This window comes from Podarcis muralis, chromosome 8 (genome assembly GCF_964188315.1).
Source record: "Podarcis muralis chromosome 8, rPodMur119.hap1.1, whole genome shotgun sequence".
In the NCBI taxonomy this organism is placed as follows: domain Eukaryota; kingdom Metazoa; phylum Chordata; class Lepidosauria; order Squamata; family Lacertidae; genus Podarcis; species Podarcis muralis.
In genome coordinates, this window is record NC_135662.1 from 24,612,324 (window position 1) to 24,629,049 (window position 16,726).

General features: G+C 44.0%; 1 protein-coding gene across 5 annotated transcripts in view; it reads right to left on the reverse strand.

Annotated features, from left to right (window-relative positions):
• The window catches only part of CPQ (carboxypeptidase Q), a 160,818-nt gene that overhangs the window by 109,934 nt on the left and 34,158 nt on the right, over nucleotides 1–16,726 (reverse strand). The gene's annotated exons all lie outside the window — the stretch shown is intronic.

The window sequence follows — 16,726 nt, forward strand, 5'->3', positions numbered from 1 at the left end:
CCTCTCTCCATTCCAGGTTCAAGGGCTGACTGGACTGGCTGTTGAATCTTATGCCCTTTTAAAATGTGGGGTCTTGGGGGCAGGTATTCAGTTTTGTTTTTATTGTGTATTTTGTCGTTTTATGTTTTGATTTTATTCTGTGAACCGCCTTGAGACCTCTGAATATAGGGCAGTATATAAATTCAAAAAATAAATAAAATAAAATACTTCAACACTCATGACAAGGCATCACCCTCCAATATACCTGTGGCAGCAGGCTAGCTTAAGGGAGTGTACGCTGAGGCATGGGGCCCATGTACACCTTGCTGCTGCCTGAGGCAGCTGCTTCATTTTGCCTAATGGAAGGAACAGCCCCTGTCTGGACACTAACAATTCACAGACCCTAACAGTGCGATCCTACACTTGTCTACTCAGAAGGTACGCCCCACTGAGTTCAAAAAGGCTTGAGTCACATTCACACCATACATTTTGTTAAGTTGTGAGTGAACATATCAGACGACACAGCAATTCTTCAGACAGCTCTGGTTTATTCACAGGCCAGAACAGAACTCAGCTGAAGGCTTCAGCCAACCGGCTTATATAGAGCTCAACTACAATGCAACAGTAGCAACTTTCTGTAACTATCCAATCACTGAACGTCACTTTCAATTCCTTATTTGCATATGTGGACATGAGTGAAAACTATCTACAGTATCCCCCTGCTGGCCCAGGGTGAGAACTTCAGTACATAACACATTTAAAGCACTATGATACCATTTTAAAGAGTCGTTGGTTCCCCCAAAGAATTGTGGGAGCTGTAGTTTGTTAAAGGTGCTGATAACTGTTAAAGGTAAAGGTACCCCTGCCCGTACAGGCCAGTCTTGACAGACTCTAGGGTTGTGCGCTCATCTCACTCTATAGGCCGGGAGCCAGCGCTGTCCGCATACACTTCCGGGTCACGTGGCCAGCGCAGCACACGGAAACGCTGTTTACCTTCCCGCTAGTAAGCGGTCCCTATGTATCTACTTGTACCCGGGGGTGCTTTCAAACTGCTAGGTTGGCAGGCGCTGGGACCGAGCAACGGGAGCGCACCCCGCCGTGGGGATTCGAACCGCCAACCATGCGATCGGCAAGTCCTAGGCGCTGAGGTTTTACCCACAGCGCCACCCACGTCCGATAACTGTTAGGAGACCTCTATTTCCCTCACAGAACTACAGAACCCAGAGCCATAAATTAACCATAAATTATTCTTCACCGGGAACTTTGGCAGCTGTAGCTTTGAGAGCACCCTTAACAAACTACAGCCCCCATAATTATTTGGGGGAAGCCATGACTGTTTAAAGTGGTGAAATGTGAATGCGGCCATATTCCTTGGTAAGAATGCGCAAAATTACCGCCAGAAGAAAAAAAGCACAGAGAAATGTGTGGGCTTGGCAAGAAGCTTGGGTGTTATGAGAAATAACTGACTGGGACCCAGTCTCCAAATGTGGTAACATGATGAAGGCTAGCAATAGCCATGCTTGGCAAAGGCAGGCCAGGGGAGCTACGTAAACAGAGGTGCCAGGGATCTACAACTCCTACTTGTGCTCTGTAATATCTCTGCTCCCAGCTACCATACCCCTTTGTGACCTGAAACTCAGCAAGGCTATCTACGTCCTCATTCCAACAAATAGCATATTCTGCAGGGACTGATAAAAGGTGCCATTTCATCATTTGCTTACCGCCTGCTTATCAAATAGTTCACGGAACAAAACAAAACTTAAATCTTGGGAGTGATAATTAAGAGATAAGCAGTATGTTTTCAGCATGATATAATTAATGTAACACTACAACTTAAAACAAAGCCAGAACAGGTTGGTATAGCTACACAGCTGTGCCTTTATCACTGGCCAACCACGGAAACCGAACAACATCTAGATAAAACATTGGTTTGTAGTTTGGAATGCGGTGGCAGCCCAGATTTTTCCCCATTCCTTTCTGTTCTTGCTTGCTCATTTATTCTTTTATTCCGAATTTAGAAACTGGGGGAGGGTGCAGGTGTTTTAAATACCAAATCACCTCCCCCTGCCCCCGCTTCCCTCTACCTGCCAGCCACCCAGCAAGCAGGGACTTGCATATGATGAGTCAACATGCATAGGCTTGTACTGTAAGTCTACTGTTCTGTGTTGCTTAATATATGGAGAAGGGATGTATCTCAGCAATGGAGCATCTGCCTTACATGCTGAAGGTCCCAGGTGCAACCCCCAGAATCTCCAGCTAGTTCTGGGAGTGAACCCGGCCTGAAACCCTGGGGAGCTGCTGCCAGTCAGTGTAGACAATACTACGCTTGATGGGCCAATGGCCTTACATAGTAGAAGGCAACTCAGTATGCTTTTCCTATGCTCTGTTGCTTTGATCCCTTTATTGTGTTTGTTGTACCCTCCCTCGAAAAAAATTTATTTTACAAAACCAGGTAGCATTGTTATTATTTGTTGATTCTTTTAGTCTTGTGAGCTGCTTTGGTTGTTGAGAAAGCGGCATATAAGTATTAAGTCAAATCAGAATGTTGTTCAATGGGTTACAGCCTAAATCTATGAAAGGAGTTTACATAACTCATCCTACCTGGGCCAACACTATCTTCTGGGGGGAAGGGGAAGTCAGGGCTCATCCACACTTAGCTAGGCTCCACATTTCTAGGCACAGGTCGGGACTTTCCAGTTCTGTGCCTGAGTGCTGGGTGTGTGCTTTGCCCCTGCGCTTTCCCCATGAAAACCAGCTCTTTACCGCTGAATCCGAGAAAATGGCAAATCCAAATGGCCTTTTGCTCGGATTCAGTGGTAAAGATCAGGTTTTCTGGGGTGAAAGCAGTGGGGGGGGGGGGGAATGTGTTTTGACACAGACTGGGAAAATGCAGAGCTGTGCCTAGAAAGTGTGGGGCAAAAGGTAAGTGAGCATTTTTTAAATTATTATTTAATAAATTTGTATACCGCCCTATTCCCACAGGTCTCAGGGAAGTTACAACATAAAATCACAACATAAAAACACAATATACATAATACAAAAACAAAAACATCCTAATAGCACCCCTCCAACACATTTTAAAAGGGCACTGGGTGTCAACCAACCAAAGGCCTGGTTAAAGAGGGGGGTTCTTGCCTGGACCCTAAAGGTGCATATAATGAAGGTGTCAGGAGAACCTCCCTGGGGAGAGCATTCTACAAAAGGCAGTTCTCGTGTTGCCACCCTCTGGACCTCTCATGGAGGGGGCACATGAAGAAGGGCCTCAGAAGATGATCTCAGGGTCCAGACAGGTTCATATGGAAAGAGGTGGTCCTTGAGGATGAGCCCTCAATCCGACAATCACTTCCAAGAGCCTCACAAAATCTCCTTTGCTATTGTCAAGGTACAGATCCAGATTTTTAAAAGCTATGCTCAGAGAACAAGTTTAGCAAGTATATGGAGTTGAGTATTATCTTTCTTTTTTTAAAGATTCCTCCCGCATGCCCCGTTCAATAAGTTTATTGTGCTAGCCAAAGGACACAACAATTACATTAAAATATACCTATACACAAACATAGTAATAATAACCATCAGCAATATGAAATAAGAAAAATCAGAAGTGCCATCAGCTAACTCAACTTCAGATTAAACTTCAGAGGCACCAAAACAATTTACAGCAATGTTGTCTGTCTAGCTCTATCTTTTTCATTTATTTTGCAGCCACTGCAATATATATAGGAAAATTTAATGACGCTCAGGATACTGATCTTAGACTGTCTTCTTGCAAAAACCTGACTCGGATTGTGATGCTTCAACAAATGAAAGACATGTCTGGAGTCAATCAATGATACCAGTTGGAAACAGGATATAAAGCTCGCCTGGATAAAGTGAGCAAAATTACATGATTATATAATGCAGGATAGCCTTTCACAGAATGTTAATGCTGCAGGAAGCAATCATAGTTCATCCTTAGCAAAGCTTGGAGGTAACATAGCTTCTCTATGAACAGCTGATCGGAAGAGAAAGCTGTTTTCATATAGGCTCTATTATCAAATAAGCCCTATCTACTTTGGAGCAATTTGGAAGAGAGCAAATCAAACTGGGAGGCTGTTTTCTTTTTGCCCCAAGAAAGAACTTGCATGTTTCAAATGCATCAGATATCAACTTAGCAATAAATCATTTCCTCTACTTTCTCTGTAGAAGCAGACAAAAATTATTTAACAGCAAAGGGGTGTACTAAGGGAAACGTGTTCTGTAACAATAATATTTCTTCAAACAGAAAAGGAAGCAACTTGGCCTTTTTGATCTGGGGACCTAAGGTTGAAGAAATCTGTATTAAAGGTTAAGATGTGGAGTAAGTACCGTAAGACCGCAACTTACACACATTTAACTTGGCAAAAATAAGAAATAAGTAAAAAGCGGGTGGGTGTCTGGGGAAAAAGACTTCAGCAATCCCACCTGCCATTGCAACCAATGTGTTTTGACTACCACGATGCTGTCTACAAATAGTTGCAGATCCGCATAGGACCTTCTTGAACTCCCAATTTGGTACTTTTGGGAGGCTGGAAATATATTGCGGAACAGCCAAAGAGCATGTGTTGAATGGGCCTTTTCTTCGTGTTTAATAATGACACAATTCACTCCCATCACTTCCACAGTCTGCCACGCTGCCCTTGTTTAAGAGCTAGCAAAGGTGGGATTTGCCCATGGAACCATATTAAATTGCACTGCAGCGCTTGTTAATTGAACAAAGCATCTAAAAGTCACAGATTTCGAAGAAGCACAATTAACAGAAACAAGGACCCAAGACCTTGAACTAGCTGGCAACTCAAAGACATGCTACACATACTCAGAGCATGATTCTCCTTCATTCCTCAGACCCTTTGCCTGAAGAGGCCTTTGAAGATCAAGCTAAATATTTAATCTGCAAATGTTTGAAGCTAAACGACAACAAAAGTACATTAATTAGAAAATGGCTTTGGCTTCTGCTTTGTTATAAAATATGACTAAGGACATTGGAGCTAAGGTTGCATGTACTGTGTGGTGCTTGGGTATGATTAGCCTTATGACTTCCCTACTGTCTGATTTCCACTGTTGCCATGTGAACAAAACAAGATAGAAACCCAGCAAAACAAAACAGATTAATCATAAAAATGGCAACAGTTGGCAGGGACTTAGGGACAGGTGTACTACCATGAAGAGTCATTTGTTTGCTATTTGAAATGGACTAAATTTCAGCTGTAGTGTCCTGTATACTTTATATATGGCTATATCACATCACACATACCCAAAACGTTCAATAATCACACAAGGATGGATTAAGGCATGGGATGATTAACGTGTTTGAGATTTCGCCGTTTGCTTTGTGCTTCTCAATTTAGTAGAGTTTACTTGCTTCCTGAATTCACAAAAGGTTTGCACCCATCTTATAGAAAAGCAGCAGCAAACATTCCCAATAGATGGGGGATTTATAGAACCCAAAGAGACCATCTAATATTGTGCTAATATCATTTGTGAGAGTCGGCTACATTGGAGTCATTGTTTTGCCACTGACTTCTGAACAAACCTACTCAGCTGACATTTTCAACATTTGTCTGCATATCCCTTCCTGTGGGCCTTAAAATTCCTCTTGCATTGTAAACAGCTTGTGTTAATACCGGGAGCAGCAGGCATTCAAGGAAAAGGGCTGAAGGATGAATTGATATTCTCTTTTGCTTTATTTTGAGGCTTATACTTTTTTCCACTCTTTCCAACAGGTGTCAGCTACACAGCAAACTCTTGGTTAAATTTAAATGCCCTGGGAAAACTATGATTCAGTGGAACAACAGCTTGGATGACAAATGGTACACTATAACAGATGGCAGTTGCTGAAGAAAGTGACAGCATTGATGTCTCGTTCTGGGCTTGCTAAATTCTGGTTTATTTACCTCTTCATTAATTATTACAAATCTAAACAAATCTGCATTCATGATTAGGTTTCAAATTGTACATTTCAGGGAAGCTTGAGCTAACCAGCATTAGAATGTACAGGAAAGAGAACACATTTTTCATACTATGTTCTTCAGACACCGGATTATTCCCACGACTCTCTCCTAGGACGCATTTATGTGGAAATGACTTCAAGGCACTGCCATACACACACACACACGATTGGCTCTCAGTAGGACCTTTGAATGCAAACTGCTTCCAGGGTCTTGCGTTTCACAGGTCTGACCAGGAATTCATTGCATATAGTTCTCGCTGGCAGCCATACGTGTGGAACACAGGAGTCGGGTGGTTTCTGAATGCGATGCAAGAAACAGGATGTGTGGTTGAATCCCATGCAGGTTTACTTGCAAGCCCAATTGTCCTTGCCCACCAGGTCCCCAGAAATCACATTTGCCTTGTGGAGGTTGCATTCCCTTCTCCCTGGTATGGACTGTCTCAATCTCCTCTCCCGCTCTCCCCATTTCTGATTGCAGTGCTCTTTCCCATTGAGTTTCCCATTGAGTTCCATTCTTCCTATTGGCTCTATCCTCTCTCCCTCACAAATAGCATGCTCTGGAATACTGTTTGCAACATTGTCTGTGTAGGATTCCTGCTCTCAAAGAGTCTTGTTGCCTATAGGTTCTATCTGAAGGCTTCCTCCCAGCTGCTGGGCTCTATGGCAGCTTGGTTGTTGAGACTGTAATGACACCTGTCCCTTTCCTTCCCTTTGAACCTGCTTTTCATGCAAAAGGGTTGTTCTGTGACCTGTGTTTGAGCTGTCAAGGAATTTGAACCCCTGCCTGAGGGATCCTTGCGGTATGGCTCCTCCAAAGCCCTGAAATGTGATACTGGCTGTGCTGGAGAAAGTGCTGTGGTCTCCCTGGAAGCGGGCTTGTGCCTTGTTTGCGTACACACCATGCATTTAAACCACATGACTTTCCCCAAAGAATTCAGGGAACTGTAGCTTACCCCTCACAGAGCTACAATTCCCAAGACCTTAACAAACTACATCTCTCCAGTGTGGTGTAGTGGTTAAGAGCGGTAGACTAGTAATCTGGTGAACTGGGTTCGCGTCTCCGCTCCTCCACATGCAGCTGCTGGGTGACCTTGGGCTAGTCACACTTCTTTGAAGTCTCTCAGCCCCACTCACCTCACAGAGTGTTTGTTGCGGGGGAGGAAGGGAAAGGAGAACGTTAGCCACTTTGAGACTCCTTTGGATGGTGATAAAGCAAGATATCAAATCCAAACTCCTCCTCCTCCTCCTCTTCTTCTCAGGGTTCTTTGGGAGAGGTCATGTGCTTAAAAGTGTACAGTGTGTACACAGCCAGAGTACAGAACAAATTACATGACGTCATCACGGCATTCCCACTCCTCCCATATGTTGACTGGTGCCTTTCCATCATGACTAATGGGGCTGCACCATTGGGAACAACTGTGAGAATGGTGAGTAATGGATTTATTGGGCGTTTTATGAGAGTGGTTGTCAATGTTACCATGTTAGTTATTTCTCCCCTGGCTATTATTGTGGTTTGGGTGTTTCTGCTAGGAGAGCACACTGCTATGAGTTTGTGGGTGCCAAAGTTCTAATCCTTAGAATCCTAGTGAGTGTTAAAATATGTCAAGGCTAGCTTCATGAGGTGATCACCTGGGCCATAAGCCATTAAGGGAAACAAAGGAAAGGTGATAGGAACAGAGCAAAGGGAGCTCTGCTCCAGAAGCAGAATCCCTGCCCCAGCTCTTAGATGGTTAGGACAAAAAGTCTGAGCTTTTAGGGCAGAGTTTTGTGCGACGTGAGGGAGAGAAAGCCAGTTGCAGACTGGTAAAGGCACCAAGCTGTAAAGCGAGAGAAGCAGAGAATTATGTTTTACGTCTGTTTGAATTCAGGGCTGCGGCTATGGGAGAAACAAGGCCCTTTTGGGGTGCTGATGTTGTGACCCCCTCCATCGTAGGGCTCAGGTTGTAGGTTACAGTCATACCTTGGTTTTCAAACAGCTTAGTTCTCGTTTTGGCTCCTGAATGCCGCAAACTCGGAAGTGACTATTCTGGTTTGCGAACTATTTTTGGAAGCTCAACGTCCGACGGGGCTTCCAAGGTACAACTGTATATGTAAATAAACCATGTATAATAAAGACACCACAGTCTCCACTGTGCCCCATTCCCAAAAGGAAACAGACCCTGGGTGAGCGTCTGGAACCTCTGCAATCTCGCACCGCTCAGAGACTGGGGAACTATCTTGCTATAGGATTGGAGGGGTTGGCTTGGATGATGCCCATGGGCCTGTGGTTTTGTATCTACCAAATGGGCAGGGGGGTGGGTGGGGATGGTCTGCCCCGAGTGCCATCCCAGAGTGGGGTGACAAAATCCTCCCTGGGCAGATCGCTGCCACGCTGATCATCCCCCGGGGCGGATCTCCACCACGCTTGTGGCGTTTGCCCTCCTAGGTGTGTGACATCATACTGGGCTCATAAGGAAAGGGTTAACTAAGTGTAAAATGATTAACCAATAGGAACCCAAGGGGAGGAGTTAGTTAGAGTTGTTAAGAAGTCAGTCTGGAGTTAGAGAAGAGAGAGGGAGGATAAGTCTGTGGGTTGGGCTAGTCTGATGTGAGAGAGTGAGAGAATCTGTTAAGAGGAGTCAGTCAAACAGTTGAGATAATCAGTCAGAAGGTATTAGGCAGGTATAGGCCAGTAAAGAAACTAAGGTTAAGAAACTGACAAGAAAATTATCTGAAAAACCATAAACTTGTTAATGCTTATAAAATAATCTTGTTTATTTGGTTTAATTTTAACAACTGTCTGGACTCAGTGTGTACCCGAGAGTAACAGGTTGGTGGCAGTGGGGAAGCGAGCACAGTGGTGGCACAGGGATCAGTAGACCATTAAACGTCCAGGGACCCTGTGTGATCGCCACCACGCCAAACACCCCCTGGGCGTGTGTGTGCTGCTCTGGGTGCCCGAGCGGCTAGTTCTGCCGCTGCAAATGGGAGTTGATATTAGAAGGAACTCCAGTTTGCTACAAGCACCCCTATCTGCATGACTGAAGACTGGTGCTGTAGTTCAAAACATCTGGAAGGCATCACATTGGCTACCCTGATTTAAGCTAATGCAGCCTTTCTCAACATTGGGCCCCCAGATGTTGTTGAACTACAACCCCCATCATCCGTAACTGTTGCCCCTGCTAGCTATGGATGATGGGACGTGGAACAACATATGGGGACCCAAGGTTGAGAAAGCCTGAGCTGGCACATTACCCTTAATATATAGATTAAGTGCCCAATATTCTGATCATCTACACATCAACCCTCCTATTTTAATCAATTTCTGTGACCAAAACATAACTTATGCTGCAGAATTCCTCTCACGTAGGTCCCACTGAACTCAGTAGGAGTTTCTTCTGAATAGACATAGTAATAATAAATTTGGAAATAGGATTGCGCTGCCTTCCCAATTTATTGTAATAATTACATTCTACCTTTGGGGGAGGGGGGCAAAAGCAAATCAATACCATGCATTCAAATGCTTGGATAGAAGACTAAATATTTGAAATTCTGTTTAATGATTTTTAAGTCAATGTTTGCTTTTTAAGGTTTTATTTTTGCCAAGATTCTATTGCTCTTGGCCCAAAAGGGCATCATTTCGGAGTCTTCTGAAATGTTGACAACTTGGTGCCAAAAGCTGCTCCTGGGAGAAAATGTGGATTGCTTAACAGGGAGATTCAATGTTTGTTTTTCAACCAGCATAATTTCCTATAAACTGTGGAGACTCTCTGGTAGGACCAAGTGGGAACCTCGTCAAAGTCAACTGCAAAACTCCTTTCATTTCAGTAGGCCCAAGATTTGGCTCCAACAAAGAAGTGTGGGGTTAATATGTGGCTTCCTCAAGATGATCCAAGTACACTGGGTCTTCACAGGGAGCTCAGACAATTGTAGCTCTGTGAGGGGAATAGGGATCTCCTAAAAAACTCTCAGCACCCTTAAACTATAGCTCCCTTAATTCTTTGAGGGAAGCCATGGGTACAATTGCCAGAGTTCCCTGTGAAAAGGGATTGTTTGCTAACCGTTCTTGAAACTGAAGCTCTGTGAGGGGAGCAGGAGTTTCCCAACAACTCTCAGCACCCTTAGCAGCTCCCAGAATTCTTTGGGGGAAGCCACAGCTGTTCAAAGTGGCACAATACAGCTTCATAGCTGCGGAAAGGGCCTTAGTATAGAAGGGAAAAACATGTGTTTTTGGCTCCAGCTCCATTACTGAGAAATCGGGTGCCAGTTTTTTCTTCCTGTGGCCCAGCAGGCCTCTGGATGCAGTCTCTATACATCCAATGAAGTGGTCAGGTGGAAGCAGCACTTCCAGTCCACCCGTCTTAAAATAAAAATGTTCAGAAAGCCGTGCAACGTGAGCTGACAATGCCTCCTGATGCTGACTGACAAAGGGCTCTGTGTCCAGCTGAGCCCTGCTCAGTGCCGTTTGTCAGGGCAGACAGAGAAGGAAAGGCACAACAGGTGGTTAAGAGGAGGCGTTCGAGGCAGACAATCTCTGCTGGCTAGGACATTGTCCCTTGTCGCCTGCAGACATGAAGGATAGGCTTTGTCACCGTGGAGTGGCAGCAGTGACATTAGGTCTGTATGTCATCCATGTTACTTTTTTGGAGGAGACACACACACACACAGAGAGAGAGAGAGAGAGAGAGAGAGAGAGAGAGAGAGCGCAAACGTGGTTCTTTTGTATTAGATAGCTTTTGGGTGACCTCTAATGTTGCAGTAGCATCTGAGAATGACACACAACTCTTTTCACCTAAGAGTAAGATAAAATGGATGCTTGGCACCCCATTTAATCTCTCCGTTCATTTCAACTGATTTTTTTATTCATTAAAAAATAAAAATAAGAAAAACCTACAGCCATTACCTACTGACACCAGAGCAGCCAGCTTTGGCAGATTCAACCCACATTCCTTATTTTCAGACTTTTCACTGTCTTTTAAAACTGGCACTGAAATGTACATTTCCACCTCTAGCCCCAAATGTTGTGCGGTGTGTTATGGGGAATACATTTTTGTAGAGTACAAATGCACTAAAAGTTATTTGTTTTAAGGAAAAAATCGTGCCTATGTGTCATAGCAGGAACTTTTAAAAATCACTGCATGACGTCAGAAGCCATGGCAAGGAATCCCAGACATTAGCACATAAGCAACGGGATGCAAAAGACAAGTATTTTTCTTTCTTCGATCCAAGGTTGCCAACACAAACTATTTTATAAATCACAAATAAAAAGAGTTCATAAACTCTAGGTGATCTCTGCGTGCCAGCATAAGGATATTTCCAGACATGGGCAACTTAGCAGTACTCAATTATTGCTGTTCTTCTCTAAGCTGCAAGCGGAATAGCAACTCTGCTCCCGGCTGACATTTTGCAGACAGGCTTCTAGTCCATATTGCCCCAAGATGGAGAGTTTTCATTGGGACCAAAGTGTGAGGTAAAGGGTTAAAATCAGGCAAAGGCAAACTCGGCCCTCCAGATGTTTTGGGACTACAACTCCCACCATCCCAAGCTAACAGGGCCAGTGGTCAGGGATGATGGGAGTTGTAGTCCCAAAACATCTGGAGGGCCGTGTTTGCCTATGCCTGGGTTAAATCCTCCCTCGTGGCTCTTCTGATCATGATTCCTAACCCCCCACTGCAATGTGGGGAAGGGGCAGCAGAGAGAAAAGAAACACATATAAAGACAATTCTACTTGGAACGGTTAAAAATTAAACTAATATAACTTATTTCTAGAGAGAAGTGTGGACCATAGAGAATGAAATGGCTAGACCCATCCATACAAGCCATAACTGACCTCTAAACCTACTGAACTGCTGTGCAATAAGTCATTATGAATCTGTTCCATTATGCTTTTGAAGTCAATTTTCTGAACTTGGGATGTGGGAGAGGGAAATGAACAGGAAAACATAGGAACAGGTTGCTGTGTTCACAAGGTCATGCAGATACCCCAGAGAAAGTGAGGGAACAAAGCGTGTCTATTCCACAATAAATTTCTAGTGTGGAAGCAGCCTAGGTTATACAATACAATACTGCTTACACCATGAAAAATGTCCTTGCTTTTCAGTGCATTAATAAATGTGCAAGCGCCTTAACTGCTTTTTGTAAACCAAAGGACTTTCCTTTGTTTTTGTTTTAATTCAAGAGTTCAGTTTCATTTGTGTTCATTATTCACGATCCATTATTAAACAGAACACATCCTTTAACCGCTTTTTGTGAACAAGGTTTGGGTTTCATCATTCTCTTTACAGCTCTCAATGTGCTCATTTGGTTCCAGCTGCTCTTTCACACAGCATAACTATATTTCTTCAAGCAGTGCATTTGGCCTTTTTTCCTTGGGAAATCGTGTATAACGCAGAGGACTGGCAAGACAACCAGGCTGAGAACCGTTGCTTTATCACTTGGGACCTCCATCCCAAATCAGTCTAGGGGCTTGAGGGAAGACAGAGGATGAAGTTGCAAGTGGAGGATGCCCGGTGTTGGACCTTTCAAGGGTTAAGTTGATGCTCAACGCCCACCTATGAGGGTTCCCAAGCATTCAGCTCGGATGCTTAATGTGTACCACACATTCATGGGGCAAGTCCAGGGCTGCTCAACCAACATTAGTTCCCTCCAGTCCTTCCTTGCTGACGTTAGGAACAAGGGGTGAGGGAGGGAACAAGGAGAGAATAAAAGTCCTTTATGGGTATGTGTGTGCTCTGAATCATGCCAGACAAGTACAGACCCCAGGAGATCCCAGAGAGCCATTTCCTCCCTTGGGTTGGGAGGAAAACAATAGCATCTCCTATTCACCGAGAGGCCGCTGTAGAGGGGGCTGTCAGGAGCTCAGTCTGCACTTGAGTAGGACCCTGGCAGAGGCACATGCCCGACTGGCATGTTCTCTCCCTCCTGGTCGATCATTCGGGAGCTTCAGAAGCTTTCTTCAGCCCAAACATCACAGTGACCGATGCCAACAGACATCGGCACACTTAGGGATACACAGAGTCTTCACAGCTTTGCGTAACAGACCTCAGCAACTCAGCATTTTGGCTAATCTACGTTTATTTACATATAAACACACACAGAGCACTGCAACATGGCTCGCTCTCTCCCTAGCATCAGACAGCAAAGAGAAAGAACAAAGGACAATAGTCCCACTTCACGGAACACAGTAACACAAACATCCTGTCTCCATCACTTCCCACTCAGTGGAGTCAAAATATACACCATCATGTGAAAGACAACAATCCCATGACTGCAATCAAGGAGCAGGAATTCTAACAGAGGCATGGTTGGGGGGACTGCTGCGAAGGAGCACACCACAGCTGTTGTTGCCCCAGCAGTATCAGCAGCAGCAGATGCATTCCTTGAAGGCCAGATCCTCTGCCCCTGTGGATTCTGCCGCCTGAGGTGGTCACCTCGCCTTGCCTCATGGGTGAGCCAGCTCTGTACTTCCCCACCCTTTCCCTCATGATTGATCCATGAGAATGACAGGAAAGAACTGTATGAAAGGATGCCACCCTAAATTTCACCACTTTGTTCCTGCCATTTTCTGGGTTAATGGGGCTGCAAATGCATATTTTTCTGACAGTGATTAACATGGAAATGAGCACTAAACTTCCACTATGTTCTGCTAGATTTTTGGATTTTACATTGTGTGAAAACTCAAATTTAATGTGAAATTAACAGGATAATGTTGGGGAGATGGAATTAATTGACCTTGTGAATGCAGCCGTGGTATTAACTTGTCTTGCAACTTTTTTCTACTATGACCAAATGCTCTAGGAAGAAAAACCCACAGACCCATCAAGCATGGCTGCTTTTTAAAGATGGCTACTGCAGCTACTCTTTTCTGAGAAGTCCCATAAAAGACAGAGCACAGGCTCTGCATGTATAAGAGGAGGATTGGTAACCTTTTGTAGAGTAGCTAAAGAGCTATTGTAAACATGTAAAAACGCAAATAGGATTTGAATGAAGAACTACAATAAAACATGTATCTGAGAACAAGCAGAAAGAATGGGGTATTCAGTAATTATAATATGCAGCAATGTTAGAAAATATGGGGAAACCATGGAGGGTTGGAGGGGAAGCTAAATGATAAATGAATATTAATTGGAAAATAAGTATTGTGTATTAAATTTGGGACACGGGTGGTGCTGTGGGTTAAACCACAGAGCCTAGGGCTTGCCAATTAGAAGGTCGGCGGTTCGAATCCCCGCGACGGGGTGAGTTCCCGTTGTTTGGTCCCTGCTCCTGCCAACCTAGCAGTTCGAAAGCACGTCAAAGTGCAAGTAGATAAATAGGTACCGCTCCAGCGGGAAGGTAAACGGCATTTCCGTGTGCTGCTCTGGTTCGCCAGAAGCGGCTTAGTCATGCTGGCCACATGACCCAGAAGCTGTACACCGGCTCCCTCAGCCAATAAAGCGAGATGAGCGCCGCAACCCCAGAGTCGGTCACGACTGGACCTAATGGTCAGGGGTCCCTTTACCTTTACCTATTAAATTTGTAAATTTGAAACACACACACACACACACTCACAAGTTCCCACAGTTCAACACTTCAGTATAGCTGGCAAGACTCAAGGCTTCTGCCAAAGAACTTGAAGGGCCATTGCCAGTTATAGTAGACACTACCAGGATAGACAGACTGACAGACTGACCAGTAATAGCAGACTCACAATAGCAGACTTTTTCTTTTGGTCCTGTTGGTTTTTTTAGTAAATCTACGCTTTCCCTGCAAAACCCCCCACAATTTTCTGGTTTTCAGAAATCAGGACCAATAGTCTGAAGCTCAACCCATTTTAATAGCCAGGACTGCAGACAGGCTGTCTCAAAAGGCCCTCACTAGTTTTCTACTGTTTTTACAATCCACTTGCATATCATAAATGTTAGATAGAGCTCATTTCTGAAATGCCATGATTCAATTTTCATATGCTGTGGGGTGAGAATAAGCAATTGCTTCATTTCTTTACAGTGAAAAGGCCAAAGTACACCTTACATTTGCCAAAGTGATCAGATCCAAGATGTTCTGCTGCCTGAGGTGAAAGACAAGATGCCCTCCCTACTAATTCCACGTACAGAAGCCAACTGGAGTGGCAACTGAATCTTGAACACTAGTAATGTGTCAACATCCTCCACTAAGTAGCTTATGGAACGCAGGGCCAGTCGCCTGGCACAAAGATCTCTGTCTCTGCTCCCTCAACACCACCCTTTAGCATGTTCTACCTAAGGCAGTCACCCCACTGGCTAATGATAGGGCCAGTCTTCATGATGCCTCAAAAAATGGACTCCTCTGGGTTGGAAAAAATATATAAAAACATACAGTCAAAACAAAGCAAAATGTGTCCTTGTTTCAGTTAGCACTAATGTTTGGTCTAAAGCAAAATTTGTAATGAATGTGCTTGTTATTTCTTGAGAGAAGCCAAAAGAGTCAATAATGCTACCAATAACCTCTCAGAGGAGGTTTCACATATGTCTAGTTTTAGTCAATAAAGATAAATTTTGGTGGATGTTTGGAAATATCCTAGTATCACAGAACCTGTATGCAAAAAGCTGTCAATTTTGATTCTAGGCAATGTTGAATTTGGGAACAATGAAAATAATTTCTTGAAGTAACAAACAGGAGGAACCAAATTGACCATCAGATTCTTACTTGAAACTAGGACACTTGAATTCAAATTGCAGCCCCTGGGATGGCCTTGAGCAAATTACTGCCTCTCAACTCCCCACTCTGTAAAACAGAGATAGTAGAAATGTCCCTTAACATTACTTTGTGATAAGGGAAGCACCTCAACTTAGGAATAGCTAATAAGGAATAATATCACTATTTCTACCAAAAAAAATAATAATAATTATAGCTTATGGAAACTAAAACTAATTTAAGTCCTTTTTGATTTCTTGTTGATATATTTTCACTGCTAGGGTGAGAGGCGGCTTGGTTTATTTTCTGCCTCTGGTGTCACAATAACTTGCTACCCTTGGGCATTATGCACCTTGACTTGTGTGTACATTCGCATTCATGCCCCAATATCTTATGAGAGGGTGGTATATACCTTTATAAATACATATTTGCTACTTCACTTCAGGCAGTAAAACTGAGCCAGCCTTGCATCTGTAGGCATGGAGAGGCATCTGTTCCAGCAGACATTTTAAAGAACGTACTGGATTTTTCAGTGTATAAGACTACAGTGCTACCTCGGGCTACAGATGCTTCAGGTTACAGACTCTGCTAACCCAGAAATAGTACCTCGGGTTAAGAACTTTGCTTCAGAATAAGAACAGAAATCATGTTCTGGTGGCACAGCGGCAGCGGGAAGCCCCATTAGCTAAAGTGGTACCTCAGGTTAAGAACAGTTTCAGGTTAAGAAGGGACCTCCGGAATGAATTAAGTTCTTAACCCGAGGTACCACTGTATATTTCCCCCCAAGTTTAAAATTGGGGGTTGTCTTATACACAGAATGTTGCAATTATTTACAGTGGTACCTCAGGTTACAAACACCTCGGGTTACAGACTCCACTAACCCAGAAATAGTACCTTGGGCTAAGAACTTTGCCCCAGGATGAGAACAGAAAACGGCAGCGGCATGGCAGCAGCGGGAGGCCTCATTAGCTAAAGTGGTACCTCAGGTTAAGAATGGTTTCAGGTTAAGAACGGACCTGCAGAACAAATTAAGTTCATAACCAGCGGTACCACTGTATTTCTTAATTTTGGGCTAAAAAAATAGGGGTCGTCTCATACATGGGGGCATCTTATACATGGAAAAATACGGTAAGTTGGGCAGGCCTTCATTTTTCC